We start from the raw sequence: 16,531 nt of genomic DNA, 5'->3' as shown, positions 1-16,531 counted from the left end.
ATTCTTTCTTCCTATTTATAGTATCTGTAATTTCCTCAACTATAACCATTTAAATCTTTGTTTAAAATGAATGCACATTGTTAGGTCAATATCCTTTTTTAAACCGAACCTATTCACGCCAGGAAAGAAACACCTTAAACCCAGTAACTATTGGTAACCATCTCCCAAAAGAAAATGAAATTTTCATTTATCTCTGAAGTTTGCTCAAAACAAATGCCAACACTGATAAAGAAGGAAAAGCCCACATGCCTAGTAGTAAGGCCAGCATTTCCTTTTGGAAAGCTGTCACCTTATGGCAAAGAGAAAAAAATCCATACCCAACATTACAAAATCTCAGTCTATCAAGCCACGGTTGCTCTCCACCTTACAGAAAAGAAACATGGACCTGCTACCACAGTCATATCTGGAAGACTGACATTTCCGTGTTTCATATGTCTTATGAGAATTTGTTGTATAGAATGGCAGGATATGGTCCACAAGTCTATATATGTCCTCGAACAGACTGAAATATCTGGCATAGAACCCTGTATTGCACAAGCCACACTGAGATGGTAAGGCCATACAGTAATGTATGCCTCCCAGCCACACTCTGCTATGAGTATTTTAAAGGAGCTGCACACAGGGTCAAGTCACAAGTTACTCCTAGACAGACACTCTAGTAAATCATGTATAAATCAGAATGTCACTCACTATTCTAATGGACATCACATATCCAAGTACAATTTCATTTTCACTAAAATGAATGCCATTATTCAATATTTAATTTGGTCCTTCTCATAAGGAATGATATTTGAATAAGTAAAGCAGGCAAAACTGAGACACGGTACAAAATATAACATAAACATTTTTTAAATTACATGGCACTTATAATAAGACTGAACACACTGGTTTCAAAAGGCATAAGACAACAAATAAACAGGTTGACTGCATTACCTCACTCTGCAAATCAATAAGTAAAAACAATCGTTATCAGGCTTAAGAATTTCACACAGTTTCATTTTTTTTCACCAATCAAGTAGACTTCAAAAACTATTATAAACCAGTAAATGTAAATTCTGCCTCTATTAATTGATTCCTACCTAACTGTACGCTCCTCTGCCCTTGGATTAATCAAATCATCTCCAACAAATGCCTGGTTCCAGTGCATGCACGTAGAGCAGCCAGCGACATAAATGTCTATTTTGTAATATTTATGACTGCTGCAAGGACACATTTGCTGGCTTATATGAGCTGTGCTGTTAGTTCATAGAGCCGGGTGGAAAATGTTAGACTTCAATACCAATAGATATTGAAAGGCTGATGCATGATAGGAAAAAAACTTGCCATTATATACTCATTACATCATTACGTACGGTTGAATAATCCTCAGAGACAGAATGCTAAACAAAGAAGCACATCCGCAACCAAAGTATATAGCAAAGAAGGATAAGTTTACCTTCCTGTCATCAAAAGCCAGTCTATCATAAAATGCTTCGTGTATCACTTGACAGAGATTGCTTAACATACATGCACTACATTTTATTAAGAACAATTTATACAAGCACGAGTCCACAAACCAGTGATGTGTCCATTAACAATTTCCATTAGCCAATCATAGGCAATTTCTCTAACATCCCAATTAAACGATGTACACTATTAATTTTTTCAAGATGGTGGATGGTAGGAACATGTTGTGAAGATTCCCTGTAAGGCACATTAGTCCAACAATCTTTTCTATTGCCTAGTTTGCTATTCCCTTATACTTTACTTATTTCCTACTTTGCAATTGGCTGGTTATAGCTACATGCAGGCTCTAACATCGTACTCAGTTAAGAAAGGTAACAGAATATTTATATAAAATAACCCAATATGACCTTACTTGTTTTTTTCCCCAATATGTTCAACCAGCCCCGAAAAATTGTCAGCTTCACTAGCTTCAGCTTAACCCATCTGTAATCAGTGCAGCTCATTACTGACTTAGTCATTATCTGTAGCCAGTTCACCCACATAAACATATATAAAGCAAAGGATTTGCTAAGCAAGAGTACTTACATCATAGAAAAAAACAAACAAACTATGGCATCAGTCCAGTCCTCCCTGTGTGGCCACTTCTACTGAGACGTCCTCTGATCTATGCTAAAATTAGACAATTTATCTGTAACACTTGCTCCTTTATACAAAATTTAACCATTAAACATATGACGGAAAAGTCACACACAGAAAGAATATTGAACGCCAGTAGTCTTCAGAGGCCTTTTACTGATGATGAAGCAATGACATATGCTTGGAGAAACATGGCATACTCAGATATCCATTGTAGATGCCTTTTATTGGCATTTTTCGACATAATTTGTTGTCTTACCTGGCAAATTTCCACCTCTTATGGCCAGCCTGTTGTTCTCACCTGGAAAGACAACACACAGGTATAAATATACTGCAAAATACAATCAATGAAATGTACGTTATGACTAAATGTGTAGGATTATCATATTAAGGTCTCCGCTGGAAAGCAGCAATAGTAGGGAAGAGGAAAAACAACCCCAAAAACCCATCACAGGCTTCTTCCCTGACATGACAATCTGTCCATCGCAGAATCAGATCACTTTACTCAACGACCAGTCTGCCATTTTGATATCACTTGTAAATAGTCTTTGAATAATAAAAGTGCCTCCCTGCTGCATGAGAAAAGTTGTTATGATTATCACACAAGCTCAGTGGACATTTACTCCAACCAGCAATCAATACAATATTGACATCTAACCTTTCCATACTGATGATATTAGAACTGAGCTGAAGCCAGGCTGGAATATAAGCATTGATGTCAGCACCACTCACTCAATAAGTACTGTATAAGATATAGGGAAATACAACACCTTGTACAGTATGGGTGAATACTGCCGACAGCTTGTCAAATACTAAGCACAAATAATATTTACTCTGGGTAAATATCTAATTTTGGATAATTTGAACCACTTTTAAATCAATCTTTTTTCTTTAAATCAATATTATTAGTGGAGACTTTTCCTATTTATCTATCATATATGGTCTAAGACAAATCATAATTTGAGTGCTTTAATAATAATAACAGAATAATACATAATAGACATGGGTAAATATCTAATATTGAATAATTTGAATGACCTTCAAATATTTTCTTTCTTAAAATCAATCTTATTATTGGAGACTATTTAAAATAGACTAAGCACGAATAATACAAATCTTCCTTTGTATATTTTAAATATCTCTTGCACCTACACCAATATATAAATACATGGCGTTTGCCTTCTTATAAAACTCACTTTAGATAAATTGGCAAGTTCCCCTTCTAATTTTACACTTAGAAACTAAAAGTACACCCAGTTAATGATGCAGACTGAAGAAAACACTTTTATTTATAACGCTAAAAAAGCATATTTACCTTACTTAACTTGCTAACTACATCCATTTGTACAACACAAGAGTGTTTTGTTTTCTTGCCTCACTTTCACAAAAACAGAAAAACATGACGCAAAAACAATCAGAATGTAGAAAACAACTTATTGGTCTCATCATATCCTCCCCCACATTCTAATAATTGACTGTGTTTTGGGTTGTGTCAATAGCATACTCAACACAACCACATGGTCCCACTGCTACCACATGTTATTATGCCAAGTCAAACACATACCACCCCCAATATTGATTACGATGATTCTATGACACAGTAGCCATGTTCACTTTTTGTTTTCTTTTTTTAAGTCAAGTAGGTGGAGTCATTCAGCAATCTACAGTATTATTTTGAAAATATAATTTAAAGACCTTTTATTTTCCATTGTTTTAAAACCACAATATTTATGAGATCTTGTTATATAATGTTGTCATCAACATGCTACTTTCAGGCAATTTTCTCTTCAATGTTGTTTCTGACTGGTGTACTACTTGGTTAAGGCCCCTATTTCACACAGACCACGAATCCCAAGAATCTCCAGGAATTGACAAATTTTAGGATTCGTGAGGATTCGTGAGATTTTGCCAATTTTCTGGTCTTATTCGACACGCTCACGATTCAGTTATGATACAGGTGCAATAGTGTTACGAATATTCATGGGATTCGGCTGGAATCTTGAGATTTTGCCAAATTTCTGGTCTAATTCGACAAGCTCTACGATCCAGTTACGATACAGGTGCGATAGTGTTACGAATATTCGTGGGATTCGGCTGGAATCGTGAGATTTTGCCAATTTTCTGGTCTAATTCGACACGCTCTACGATTCAGTTACGATACAGGTGCGATAGTGTTACGAATATTCGTGGGATTCAGCTGGAATCGCACGAATATTGTCCAGAAACTCACTACGATTTTTTGGAATCGGGAGTTCGTGGCCAAAACTATGAACAGCTCAAAATTTTTGCCACGAATTCCCGATTGATCAAGAATTGCAAGAACTTACTACGATTATATACGAATCTGTTAAGAACTTCACGAACTGATTACGATTCAACCAAATTTTCAATTCCTGGCGATTCGTGGGATTCGTGGTCTGTGTGAAACAGGGGCATCAAAGTTTTTGCCACCCATTCCTGTTGGTCAAGAAGTGCAAGAACTGACTACGAATATATACGAATCTGTTAAGAACTTCACGAACTGATTACGATTCAACCACGAATTGTGAAATTTGTCAATTCATGGCCATTCGTGGGATTCGTGGTCTGTGTGAAATAGGGGCATAAAGCAGGAACAAATAGCTAAATCGTAAACGTTAATAAGCACAAAATTTAAGCAAAATGTCTGTTCACAAACATCAAGTCCTCAAAAACAGCAAGCATATTTGGCGACTAATGATATATAATATGTATATGATACAGATCAGTCTGAAGTCTGAACTATATTGAGTTGCCTTCTGTGCATTTTGTACCACTGAGTAAATGACCATAGTTGGTCTTCTTATGACAAAAATTGGGCACTGACAATTGGGCACAAGACAATCTTCAACCATCAAAAAACTTGAATGTGCAAAAGGCACATACTTTAAAACCTATAACCAAAGTTAAAATTGTTAAACAGACTGGCTCCATTTTCCAAAAATTGGACAGGAAATGCATTTCCAAAATAGCCCAGTGAAGACAAAATTTTGACTCAGTATTTAAAAGTATGCCATTTTCATGTCAGATCACACTGATATTTTTCTCACAAAAACATACCCGCATGGCCTCAGTATTAAACATATTACCACCAGAAGAGAATATAATTTACTAGTAAAGATCCCTGTGATAAGTTACAGAAGCTCTACAGATTTTCATCAAGTCCCAGCCCAGTGGCCTTTTTAGGCCCACCTTTTACTTCTGAACCTCAGCTGCCTTATCAGCTCGGACTCATACACTGGGCATTCCAGAGAGGCTGAGGCATATGCTAATACGTCTAAATCCATCAGATATTCAGATTCAAGTGCCAGAGAACTTTGCATATGCTCCTTAGCATCTGCACTTCAGACAAATATTTGTCCACCTCTTTGCTTCAAGATTTTGCACATAGAAAGAACTTCCTCGCAATCAATATAAGCAGAACATTGAATAACAGGCATGGAGATTTAGCACTGCTGGGCATCTGATGAGTGGAGAAAGTGAGAGAGAGTATGGATCTGGAAAGTAAGCTTCAAGTGGCAAAGTCAATACTACACATTTGCCTAGATTTCCTGGGAAAAACACAGAAAACCACTTGCTTCTCCAGGTCTTCGTCTCATAGCTCTGAATATTTAGAATTGGTGTTATTATTGTGAAACCCTCTGCACTCCTGAGTAGTGGGTTTTGCCTCCAGAATGACAACACTACAAGGTCTATATGTCAGCAGGCACTGCTGTGTAATGTCAAGCAGGGCCACCACAGACACTTGACTGGTTCTGCTACTGTGGCTTTCTTTTTTTCACTCCGTACAGGTAGCATCTTTTTTTCTGCATACACCAATAGCATGTTTCTCATTTTTAATAAATCTTTTTGTGTGTCCAAAAGAAAGATCATTCAGATGAACAGATCATTCACTTTCGTAAAGCAGCAAAAAGTGAAAAATGGAAAGTACTTTTAAACATGTATAATTCTACCCATATAAAATCTAATTAATCTTCCATCTGATCCTGAGCAAGGATTCAATATAATGCAATCTACATAATACTAAAAACACTTCCATGCTATATTTTTTGTAGGTTGCAAAGTTAAAAGTCAGAATAAAAAACAAAACAAAACCACAAAGAACACGACACACATGGTTGGTAAAAGACATGTTAACTAGTGTCTGTTCATAAAAATGGGATCCACAGAAGTTAGTGATGCTCCTAAAGACAGAAATCCCTTTAACATAAACTGAAATTAAAAAGTTAATGGTTTCCAAGAAAATGGACTGATGCTAAGTTGCTTCGATAATTTTGACGAGCAGTTTCCTCATGGAAATAGTTCCTCGGTCATGACTTTAATGCGAGGGTGGCAGCATACTTCTGGGCAGATAAGGAATATCTTGACATTTCATGCAGGTAGGTCTTCGCAGATTTAATTGATGTTCTGAAACTGAATCACCAAGAACACTCTCTCCTAGCACTGCAAATGCTTTCCTATTCCTATGGCAGCCCTTTAATGCATTTGGTGCTTAACAAAATGGCCTACTTTGCCCAGCAACTTTATAAACAACATGGGATTAATTAATATTTACATAATCTTCTGTAAAGGTCCCTCCTAATCTTCACTCCTTGAACAGCATCTTTTTTTCCTGCAATGTGTTTAGTCTCTAAGCTACTGTAGAATTCAGCATCTGTCTTCACTTTTAAGTTATGTAGTAGGTCTCCAACCAGGCACAAGGAGTATGCAAGTCTACTTGGTAATAATCCATTTTAGACACCCCCCCCTCCCTTAAAAAAAAAAAAAAAAAAAAAAAACAGCACTAGTGTAAACAGCCCAGACACCTGAGCAAAAGAACTTAATACCTTCAATCAATCTAGAAACAAGAAATTAAACTGCATTTTTCTTACCTACTACTCCACTGCCTGTCATAGAGATTGCTATCCTAAAATCTACACCCGTCTATTTTACTTATTCAATTAATCATAACTCCTGCCTCATCCTCATGTACAATTTTTTCAACAACTGCCCAAAATAATCAAATTTTGCTCGAGAATATGCTAAAGCATTTGAACATTGTTTGTCATTGATGTTTCATTAAAAGAATTAGTTGGCTGACATTATTTACCCACGATTCATTAAAAGAATTAGTCGACTGACGTTCATCATGCCATGGGGCTGAAACCAATATCATGCTAGAATGAACCTTGTCATTCCTTCTCCAGGCCTGCATGTATGTGACATACTCGAAAAAAAAAAAAAAAAAAAAAAGCAGGGCCAGTCTGAAACATTCTAATTTTTTCTTATTTCCTTGCTGATCCGTATTTATATTAATCACCTAAAGAGACGGCAAAGGATAAAAAGTAACAAGGCAGCAAAGCTGTCAAATGTACAGACAAAAAGCAGGAAATAACAAAATAGGCTACTGTCAATTCTGATGCAAAAGTACATTATGTTAAACTGCAAATTCAACATCAAATTTTAATTATGCTCAACAGGTAATACCAATGTAAGTAAAATGTGAAACAAGTATAAGGCTTCAGGCCCATGGGAGTTCAAGTTCACACTTTTCCAGAAAAAGAAGTCAATTAGACTGCTTTTCCAACTCAGGCTGCATTTTAGTCCTGTATTTCTTTTTTGAAAGTTTGGCAATCATTAGTAACATGGTTTTCCCATAATGGTCATCATGGCAGCAGTACCCAAAATTGTGTTTTCTTCTATTCTGATGCAATATTACATAATGGTTAACAGCATAATGACAATCAATTTTTAATAACAAAATATATGTATCATGGATTTTCAGAAAATGTGACTAGCCTGGGTCTTCAAGCCTGTGGAGGTTCAAAGTCACACCTTGAAAATGCCAATATGTGAAAAATTAAATTTTCACAAAAAAACTGTTTAACTGGCAGATTGCATTGCCTACTGAAGCTGTATTTTAGTCCCATGTTTCTTTCCTGTAAGCACAGTAAGTGACATGGTTTTTCTTAAAAGGTAATCATGGGAGCAGTGCCCAAAATAGGTTTTTTCAAATTTTGATGCAATATTACATAATGTTTAACAGCATAATGACCATCAATTTTTAATAATAAAATATTAGTATCATGGATATTCAGAAAATGTGACTAGCAAAGGTCTTCAGGCCCATGGAACTTCAAAGTCACAACTTGAAAATGCCAAAATGTAAACAAGACAGCACTGTTCTGAAATGTTTTTTCCCCCATTTTTAACAATTTTTAACATAAAATAAAATTAACAGTTTACTGCCATTTTTATATGATCAACTAAGAAAATTGATGAGATGAGAAAAATATCAATAGAGCAGTGTTAAATGTCCAATTTCTTCCATTCTGAGATTCTGAACATAGTGAATGATTGAATCTGACAAACTGCAATGATATGAGTTTATTTCCATTTTTGAAACTTTATTACACAATACACGATAACATGTTTACCATCATTTTTACAAAATCAACTAACAATGTTGTAAAGATGCAGGAAATGTCAAACAAACACTTTCACGTATCTTATTAGTTTAATAACGAGACTGTTAACATGCCTAAAAACTGAATCTGAGGAAATGTGAAAAAACAGCATACCTTCAAAAATAATGGCCCGATTATGCTGATTTATGAACTCAACCTGCATTTGAGTAAAATTGACCACTCCTGTGACTTTCATGACAATTGGCCCATCTGTTTTTCTAATATTGTGTTTACAGTGTTGCATATATGCTGAAAAGTGTAAGAAACAGCATAACTAGAAAAATAGTGGCCCGATCATGCCGATTTTTGAACTTGACCTGCGTTTTAGTAAGATTGATTACTCCTGTGTTTCATGACAACAGGTCTATCAGTTTTCCTTGAAATGTGTTAACAGTGTTGCATATATGCTGAAAAGTGAAAAAATAGCATAAATACTAAAATAGTGGCCCGATCATGCCGATTTTCGAACTTGATCTGCGTTTTAGTAAGACTGATTACTCCTGTGAGTTTCATGACAACAGGTCTATCGGTTTTCCTTGAAATGTGTTAACAGTGTTGCATATATGCTAAAAAGTGAAAAAACAGCATAAATTCTACAATAATGGCCTGATCATGCTGATTTTCGAACTTGACCTGCGTTTTATGAATATTAGTCAGCTCTGTAAATATAAAGCCAAAAAGTAAAACTGTCTTCCACTTATGGTGTTAACGCTGAAAGTGCACGGCGACGGCGACGGCGACATGATCGGTGACGGCGACGGCGACGACAGACGCAGGTGATGGCAATATGTACAGACACATCTGTGTCTGTACATAAAAAGTACATGGCTACTGAATATATATGAATTTGAGATTACATCATGTAGCCTGTTCTAAGGCATGTATGTCATCATTTAAGATCAATGACACATTTGTACCCCTTTATCATATATTCAACTAACCTTTGAAAATAAAAAAAAATTTCATTATATAACTTGTTTAAATTAAAGTGCAGCATCTAAAACACAGTAAAACAGGCACACTGTCAAATTATACACCATATGGCAATGCCTGCCCAGCTCAGTCTCTATGATATATCTACCGACTACTTATATAAATCTACCAATTTTATTTCTAAAATGAATTCCATAAGAACTGCACTACTCCTCATGCTGTGTTATAAATTAGTTCACAAACCCACCCACCTACCAAGTACACTACAGACAGCCAGTGCTTTGCCGGGCTTCTCTTCCCCATTGATCAGTCGGCAATTTTCCTACCACATAGAAATGGCAAATGCCGATATAATATATTTAATGCAAGGACTTTATCGATCTCTCTCATCCAGCCCAGCATACATTAGTCTGAACTTGTAGTTCTCTTCTAAAAATATAAATCATTTGATCATGCTTTACTGACTCTAGTTCAACTCCGAGATGGTGATATGGAACATATCAAGCAAGGCACTTAAGATATTTTTAACAAAACTGAATCTATAAAGAAAGAAGGAAGATCCTCTTGTGTGACATGCTGCAGAAAACAGCAATACTGATAAGAAAATTGATAGCAGATGAGAAGAAAAAATGTAGAAAACAGGATATGACAGAGGCGGCTATATAGATGTATACAAACGAGTGATAGAAGTGTGCAATGATAATTGAAACCATTCAAACCCATTTTTTCAAATAGAATCGGCTGTTTGATTAGTCATATCCTTTGTTGTTGCATGTTGTACACTTAATCAGTGACATGTTTTCTTTTGCAGAACCAACTGAGTTATTTTCGATAGTGCAGTCATCCTTTCCCCCCATTATGACTCTCCCTTAATTAACATCCTCACATAGAAATCGGCATCTCTCCCCAAAAAAATTGCAATGAAAGAGTAATAGCTCTCATTTAAATACACTGGGACTACAGGAAGGAAAAGGTCATGCAAATAAAAGAATATAATGCAAGTGGGAAGATAGCAATTGAGAGAGTAGGAATAAAAGGAAAATAATGATGTTAGGTGCAAGATGCATGTGCTTTCAATGGCCTACTACAAGACAAAATCTGCTCTCTGGGTAATTTCCACTAATGAAGAGCACGGTGAACTAGCAGTGTCGCTAAGGTTTAATACAAGTTAAAAGTCTCTCTTGCGAGATCAGTGCATGTCTATGTTAGCAATTTGGTTAAAATACTAACATTGAGCGAATGAAGATGGTACACATGGGCAAAATTTTCACATCAATAAAGCCCTCCAATTAATTGATATTTGAAATTATTTTTAGAAAATGAGGAGAAAAAAAAAACAAAAACAAAAGTGGGTGGCTATTTCTGCAACTAAAACTTGTGGCTCCATGATTATAATACCTCAAACTGAATATGTTCTACAATTTTTTTTTCTCTTTTTTTTTGAAAAACAGTACATATTTTTTGTCATAATCTTTTAGAACAGTCAAAGTAATACAACCACTTAAGAAACACAATATAGAGAAGAACCATTTTGGCTCCTACAAAAAAGCAAACTATCATACAGTGAGTGTCAAAAGCAAGGAGCTTTGACTACTGTTCTATCCAGCCTCAAAGGCTACCATTCCTACGTGTCACGGTGGGTATTTCAGTTATAATCCCCCATATTATAAATTTCTATTTCAATGCATCACAAATGTCACAATATTGAATATCCTATAAATTTTCTTTGAAACAAGTTCACTTCCTTTAGATAAAATTTCATCCAGCTTTCCTGACAATTCTAAAATACAACACTAGAACATACATGGAATAAGCTCCTGATCACAGACTAATACCAAGACAATATGCTGGTTTCAATTACTAGTATCTTAGTTTGCCTTAAATGCCTAATTATAAAGACACAGTCAACTATGTAATGTGCTAATCACTGCATTTACCTGCTACCTTCTTCCCTCTTCCTGCAGCACTGAAGAAGAACCTTTAATCATGTCAACCAAAGGCAACAGTTGGCCAAAAAAGCTTCTGGTTTTCACCAATTTCCAGTATTTCTAAGTTGCATACATTATACAACATTTTGTGCATGACTGCTGCACAAATGACTCATTTCTGTATGAAATTCCTTGTCTTTTCAAGTACCTGTATCATAACCACTTTACCTACCAGACCCAACTACCATTAAGTGGCACCAGCTATTTTTGGACAGTAATCCAATGCACACTGGTTACAATGGTTCAGCAGTTAAAATAGTTAAAACATATATCAGACCATACTTCCTTTAAGTACTGGCTAAATGCAACTGGTTATCATAATATGTCTGTATCAGTAATGCCTCATTAGTTACCAAGATCCACGCAATATCCAGGTCTGTAAAAATTATACAAAAACACATCATATAGTATGGCAGGTAAAATTGGGTCATAGGACAAAATGACAATACAGTGTGACTCTTCAGATGAAAAAAAGTTATCACACATATCAAAGCAAATAAAAGTTTCATCTCCATGTGCGTACTAGTACTCAACTTTGAATTTACTGTCTTTGATAAATATCTCGTTTGTCAGGGAACTGATCCCTAAAATAGAACATACTGGAGCTATCAGGACTGTAAAAAGTATAAACACCATATTGTCCTTTTTTGAGGACAACAGTATCGAAAAAGGATAAAAACACCTCAACTTGCATTATTTGAATCAGTCCATGCTTAGTTTATTTATCCCATAAAAATGTCCAACCTCAACACACAAAGGATGCTTCCCAGTTTTTCCCTGAAGAATTTAAATAAATGATTTAGTGCAGAAAACATCGAACTTATTGACAAAATAATTTTTGGCCACTTCCAGAAAACGTTTGTCTTATATATATATACTAGTATTATATTTAATAATGTGAACAGATTACCTCTACATCAACAAAGTCTGCAAACTGGATGCTTCCAAGTTCCAACAGTAAAGGAATGCTAGGCTAAAACTGAACAACTATAATAATAATGATAATGCTAAACACTATCTCAATTCTTCTTCAAAAGTTGAATACCTCGGAAAACACTTAGAGGGCCCTGTAAGTACAGCGTGGAGCCAGAATATCGATAACATATATGGCGGATTCACACGCTCCCATTTTCATCAACCCTGATCCAGTATAGACTTGAGCCATGCCTTCAAGCAAATGGAGGTGATAGGGGGAGATATTGACCGAATTACCATTTCATACCACAAATCATATTTCTGAATGATATAACGAATTAATCTTGTTGGTGATCACAGAAGAGGCTTTGTAGGGGGAAAAAGTAGAAAAGGATTTTTTTTGCTAGAGATCATTATTGGACAGATTCAAATTTGCATTTAGATATGAACAGAAAGACATGATGCTTTTCATTATTGTTTGGAGAGTACAGATGCAGTGCTTTCAATTTATACTGCTTCTGAGGAGATAGCCCAGAAGGAAGGATGAAAATTGCACCACTATTTTCAAAAAGTAATGATGGTAATATCATCTCTTTCTAGGGAAATGGATCAGTTGTATTCAGGTTTAAAAGTGAAGAATTCAGACTTAAAAAACTTTATTGGAAAATCAGTCCTTATGAAAGGTATAGTCTTATAGAAAGGTAGACTCTTTGAAAGCAATATTTCATAAACTCTGTATTGTTTCCATATTATGCAGGGCTTTTCCCAAGATTGGGGTAGATGCCGTTCAAAATAACCACCTGTAATATCTCTGTGTGATTCAGCGAAATAATTACCAAAAAGTTTTGGGCAAAGATGTATTATTAGTCTCACTAATGAAAAACTGGCATAATCTTCAAATATTTCATATGAATCCAATGTACATGTTAAAGATGCATACTAAGTCAATTTTTTGTCACAAAAACCAACCAAATGCCAGCATATAGTTTCAAGTAGTATAGCTAAGAGAATTACCAAAGTGCATTGTTTAATGTTACCCGAAAATGATGTTTGAACAGATTTTTCTGCTAGACTTCTATGCTGTATGTCAATGGGGAATTAAAGTAGGTCACGAAAGTAGGTTAAATTTCTGACCAAAAATTTAAAGAAAGGAGCAGTCTAAAGCTTTTTTTTATGGCTGAGTGAGTGATCTATTCAGTTTATCCCTTGACATGTTGAATTTATTTGAGTCGTATAAGAAACTAGTAGAAGTGGTTTACATGTCTTACTGGGAATCCACGCTCCACCGATGCTCGGTTCGTATGTACCTTTAAGTAAAATTTGTTTTTGGTGAAAATTTACAGACATAAACATGCGCCAAGCAATAGATATCTTTTTTTTTTTTTTTCAACATAACTAATTGAGCAAAAATGGAAAATTCAAGCAAATGCCAATCTCTTGTGTATTCTTTCCTCATCACAAATGTCAAATTCTAGTGGAATGATAAATCTGAGTCATAAGTAAAGTCTAAATCAAAAGGCTGACAAAATGTGCAAATGTACAAAAGGGCATTATCTTTTAATCTTTTACTAATTCAGGGAAAGAATTTCATCAACTTCATCATTTGAGAAAATATCATGATTTTTACAACCAATTCATCTGCATGAATTTCATCAGTGAAGAAACCATTATAATTCTTGTGCTGGTAAGTGATTCACTCGGATGTAGACTTTTTTTAAGAATTGGAGAATTTGGACAGCAACAATTATAGAGCACTGCAATCCTCCAACCAGGTATGGAAATGAGTAATATTAGTTAATAAATCCATCTGAGTCAAACACTCTGTGGTGGCCCCTGCTACCTGAATTAAAAACCTCCCACACAGGCATGATATAAAAGCGGAAATTTTAGAGATTGGAATAATGCTAAGAAGAGGCTACAATCTACTCACCTTGAAAGATAAAGTAGCAGAACCTTCCCAATATTAAAAGCTTGGTCAATACTGTAGAGAATTCAATAAAAAAAATTGAGTTAAATGTAAAACATTTGTCACATACCAAAAAAACTATGTAGTACACAATATCAGCTCGGAAGAGAGATGCCCAACTGGACTTAGTCATTTTCCTCCCACGAGAAAGAATGAATAAAGCATCTAAAAAGTGCACCATCATCACCCACTTTACTTTCATATAGTAATAAATGAAAAAAAAAAAAAAAAAACATTGCAATAATTTTTCCCCAAGAAATATTATAACTGAATCTTTTGTCAAGTTACGTATAGATAAGTAGGATAAAAACAATAATGAAGGACAGATAAGGCCTTTCTGACTATGAGTCTGAGCCATTGAGGAAAAAATCTACCAGCTTTTTCCAGTTGGTTAGAGCTCCACCTGCACACTCTGTACACAAATGTGGTAGCCCATACAAGCTTATCCCTCTGACATTTGAGCCATTGTCAGATTCAGGTGTATAAATTTTCAAACTGTTTTTTCCTCCATTTCCCTTTCCCAATCTCTCTCTATTAGTAATAAATCTCATGTGTTCAAACCTGCCAAAACCTTACCTGTACCTCCTCAGTTCCACAATCAGACATTTACCCAATACGATTAAGTGCTACAACCTGACACCACTTAAGCTCTTTAAAACAAAGCTATAAAGTCCACTGCGGTGAATCTAAATACCAACCCTACTTCCAATTCCCCTTTGAAGAAAGGAATCTAAATCTAAAAGCATCGATTGAACCTCTGCTAGGCTATTCACCGAGTCCCATTACTTCCATCACAGCCTCCATGAAGATCCTCGACTCAATCCCCTGACAGCCCAGGCACAAAGCCAAGGAAAAGTACATCTGATAAAAGCTATGGCGTAATCGTTCTATATGCCAACTTCTGATTGCAGCAAACTTTCACCATTTTTCAATTGCCATCTCTCCAATCAGCATCACTTACAAATGCGACTTATTTGTGCAAGTGTCAGGGGAATTGCAACTAGTGGATCTGTACATTATACCCGCCTCTTGAGGACCGACATTGCCCATTTTTTCACACAAATCTATAGCATTAAGACTAAAAATATGCAGCAATCGATCATATATAGATGAAAAACCTGTTTAGTGTGGTCACTAATAGCAAGTGGACAGTGCCCTTACTATTGCCTTGGGAGCATGGCATTGAAAACTTCACAATGTGACTGGTCAATATTTTCAATCGTTGCTCAATTTAACATCAACCAAAGAGAGACATGCAGCACTGTAGCTGCATGTCTCTCTTTTATTCATTCAAATGACAAAGATGACTAATTTTGCATCTAGACTTATATTCCATAATCATTGCATTTTCAATTTTCACTAACCTAAGCAAACTTCTAAAACATTTCCATTACTTAAGAAATTATTTGCCACTGGAAAGCAGTTGGTTTCTGTTATCTTTTCTTTTCTTGTTCTGATAAAGTTGGTCTCCAAGTCTGTGGGTGTAAAAACCTGTCCCCAGACACCCAGATCTATCACATGATTGATGACGACCTATACCTTAAGCTAAAAAGACACATTATACATACAACACACTTTCAAATTTGGTCCAGAAAAAGCGCAAGCCATGTTCTAATGACTTTTTATCTGATTCCGTTGGCAATTTGAAATCAGTTTTGCAGATTACTATTGATAAAACCCCCATAGGGTTAAAATGAGTTAGATTTGATAAGTGTCTTCTTATCTCAAATTTCCCTTCTCCTTGCAAGTTCCTGCAAATAGCAACAAAAATTGATCCAATTTCTTCTTCTGTTGTTTCATCCTCATGACTACAAAGCATATCTAAAATTGTACATTCAATATTCCACTATTAAAATTTTAAGGTTATATTGCCATGGGAGCAAAAATGCTTTAAAAAAGATATAAGGTTTACTGCTTTCTTGTATTTTACCAAAATTTTGGAACATTTTAAATGCAAAAAAAGGAAATTCTTCTAAAGGACAGATCCTTTTTTTTAAACTTTGCCTTTCATTCTCCTTATATGTGCTTTAACATCACTATTCATTTTTTATGAATGTCATATGACATACATTTTTCTTTTCCTGTAAATGATTATATATGTCCCATCATGATCAAAAATTCATAATCTGTACTATCATTATTGATCCAACTTGGTCTCAAATTGAGTGAAAGCACTTGCCTGA

At 35.4% G+C, this 16,531-nt stretch overlaps 1 protein-coding gene across 3 annotated transcripts in view; it reads right to left on the bottom strand.

The window, feature by feature from the left end:
- Positions 1-16,531, bottom strand: part of LOC106152336 (plasma membrane calcium-transporting ATPase 2) — an 89,014-nt gene that overhangs the window by 67,681 nt on the left and 4,802 nt on the right. For all 3 annotated transcript variants that reach the window (XM_087015113.1, XM_087015114.1, XM_087015115.1), the window contains exons 2-3: positions 2,342-2,383; positions 2,032-2,115 (exon numbers count right to left, since the gene is read on the bottom strand). The gene's annotated coding sequence lies outside the window, so the exon portion shown is untranslated. The remainder of the gene's footprint in view (positions 1-2,031; positions 2,116-2,341; positions 2,384-16,531) is intronic.

The sequence above is a fragment of the Lingula anatina genome, chromosome 6 (genome assembly GCF_051362555.1).
Source record: "Lingula anatina isolate TDL-2025a chromosome 6, LinAna3.0, whole genome shotgun sequence".
Lineage (NCBI taxonomy): Eukaryota > Metazoa > Brachiopoda > Lingulata > Lingulida > Lingulidae > Lingula > Lingula anatina.
This window is presented reverse-complemented; position numbering and strand designations above follow the sequence as displayed.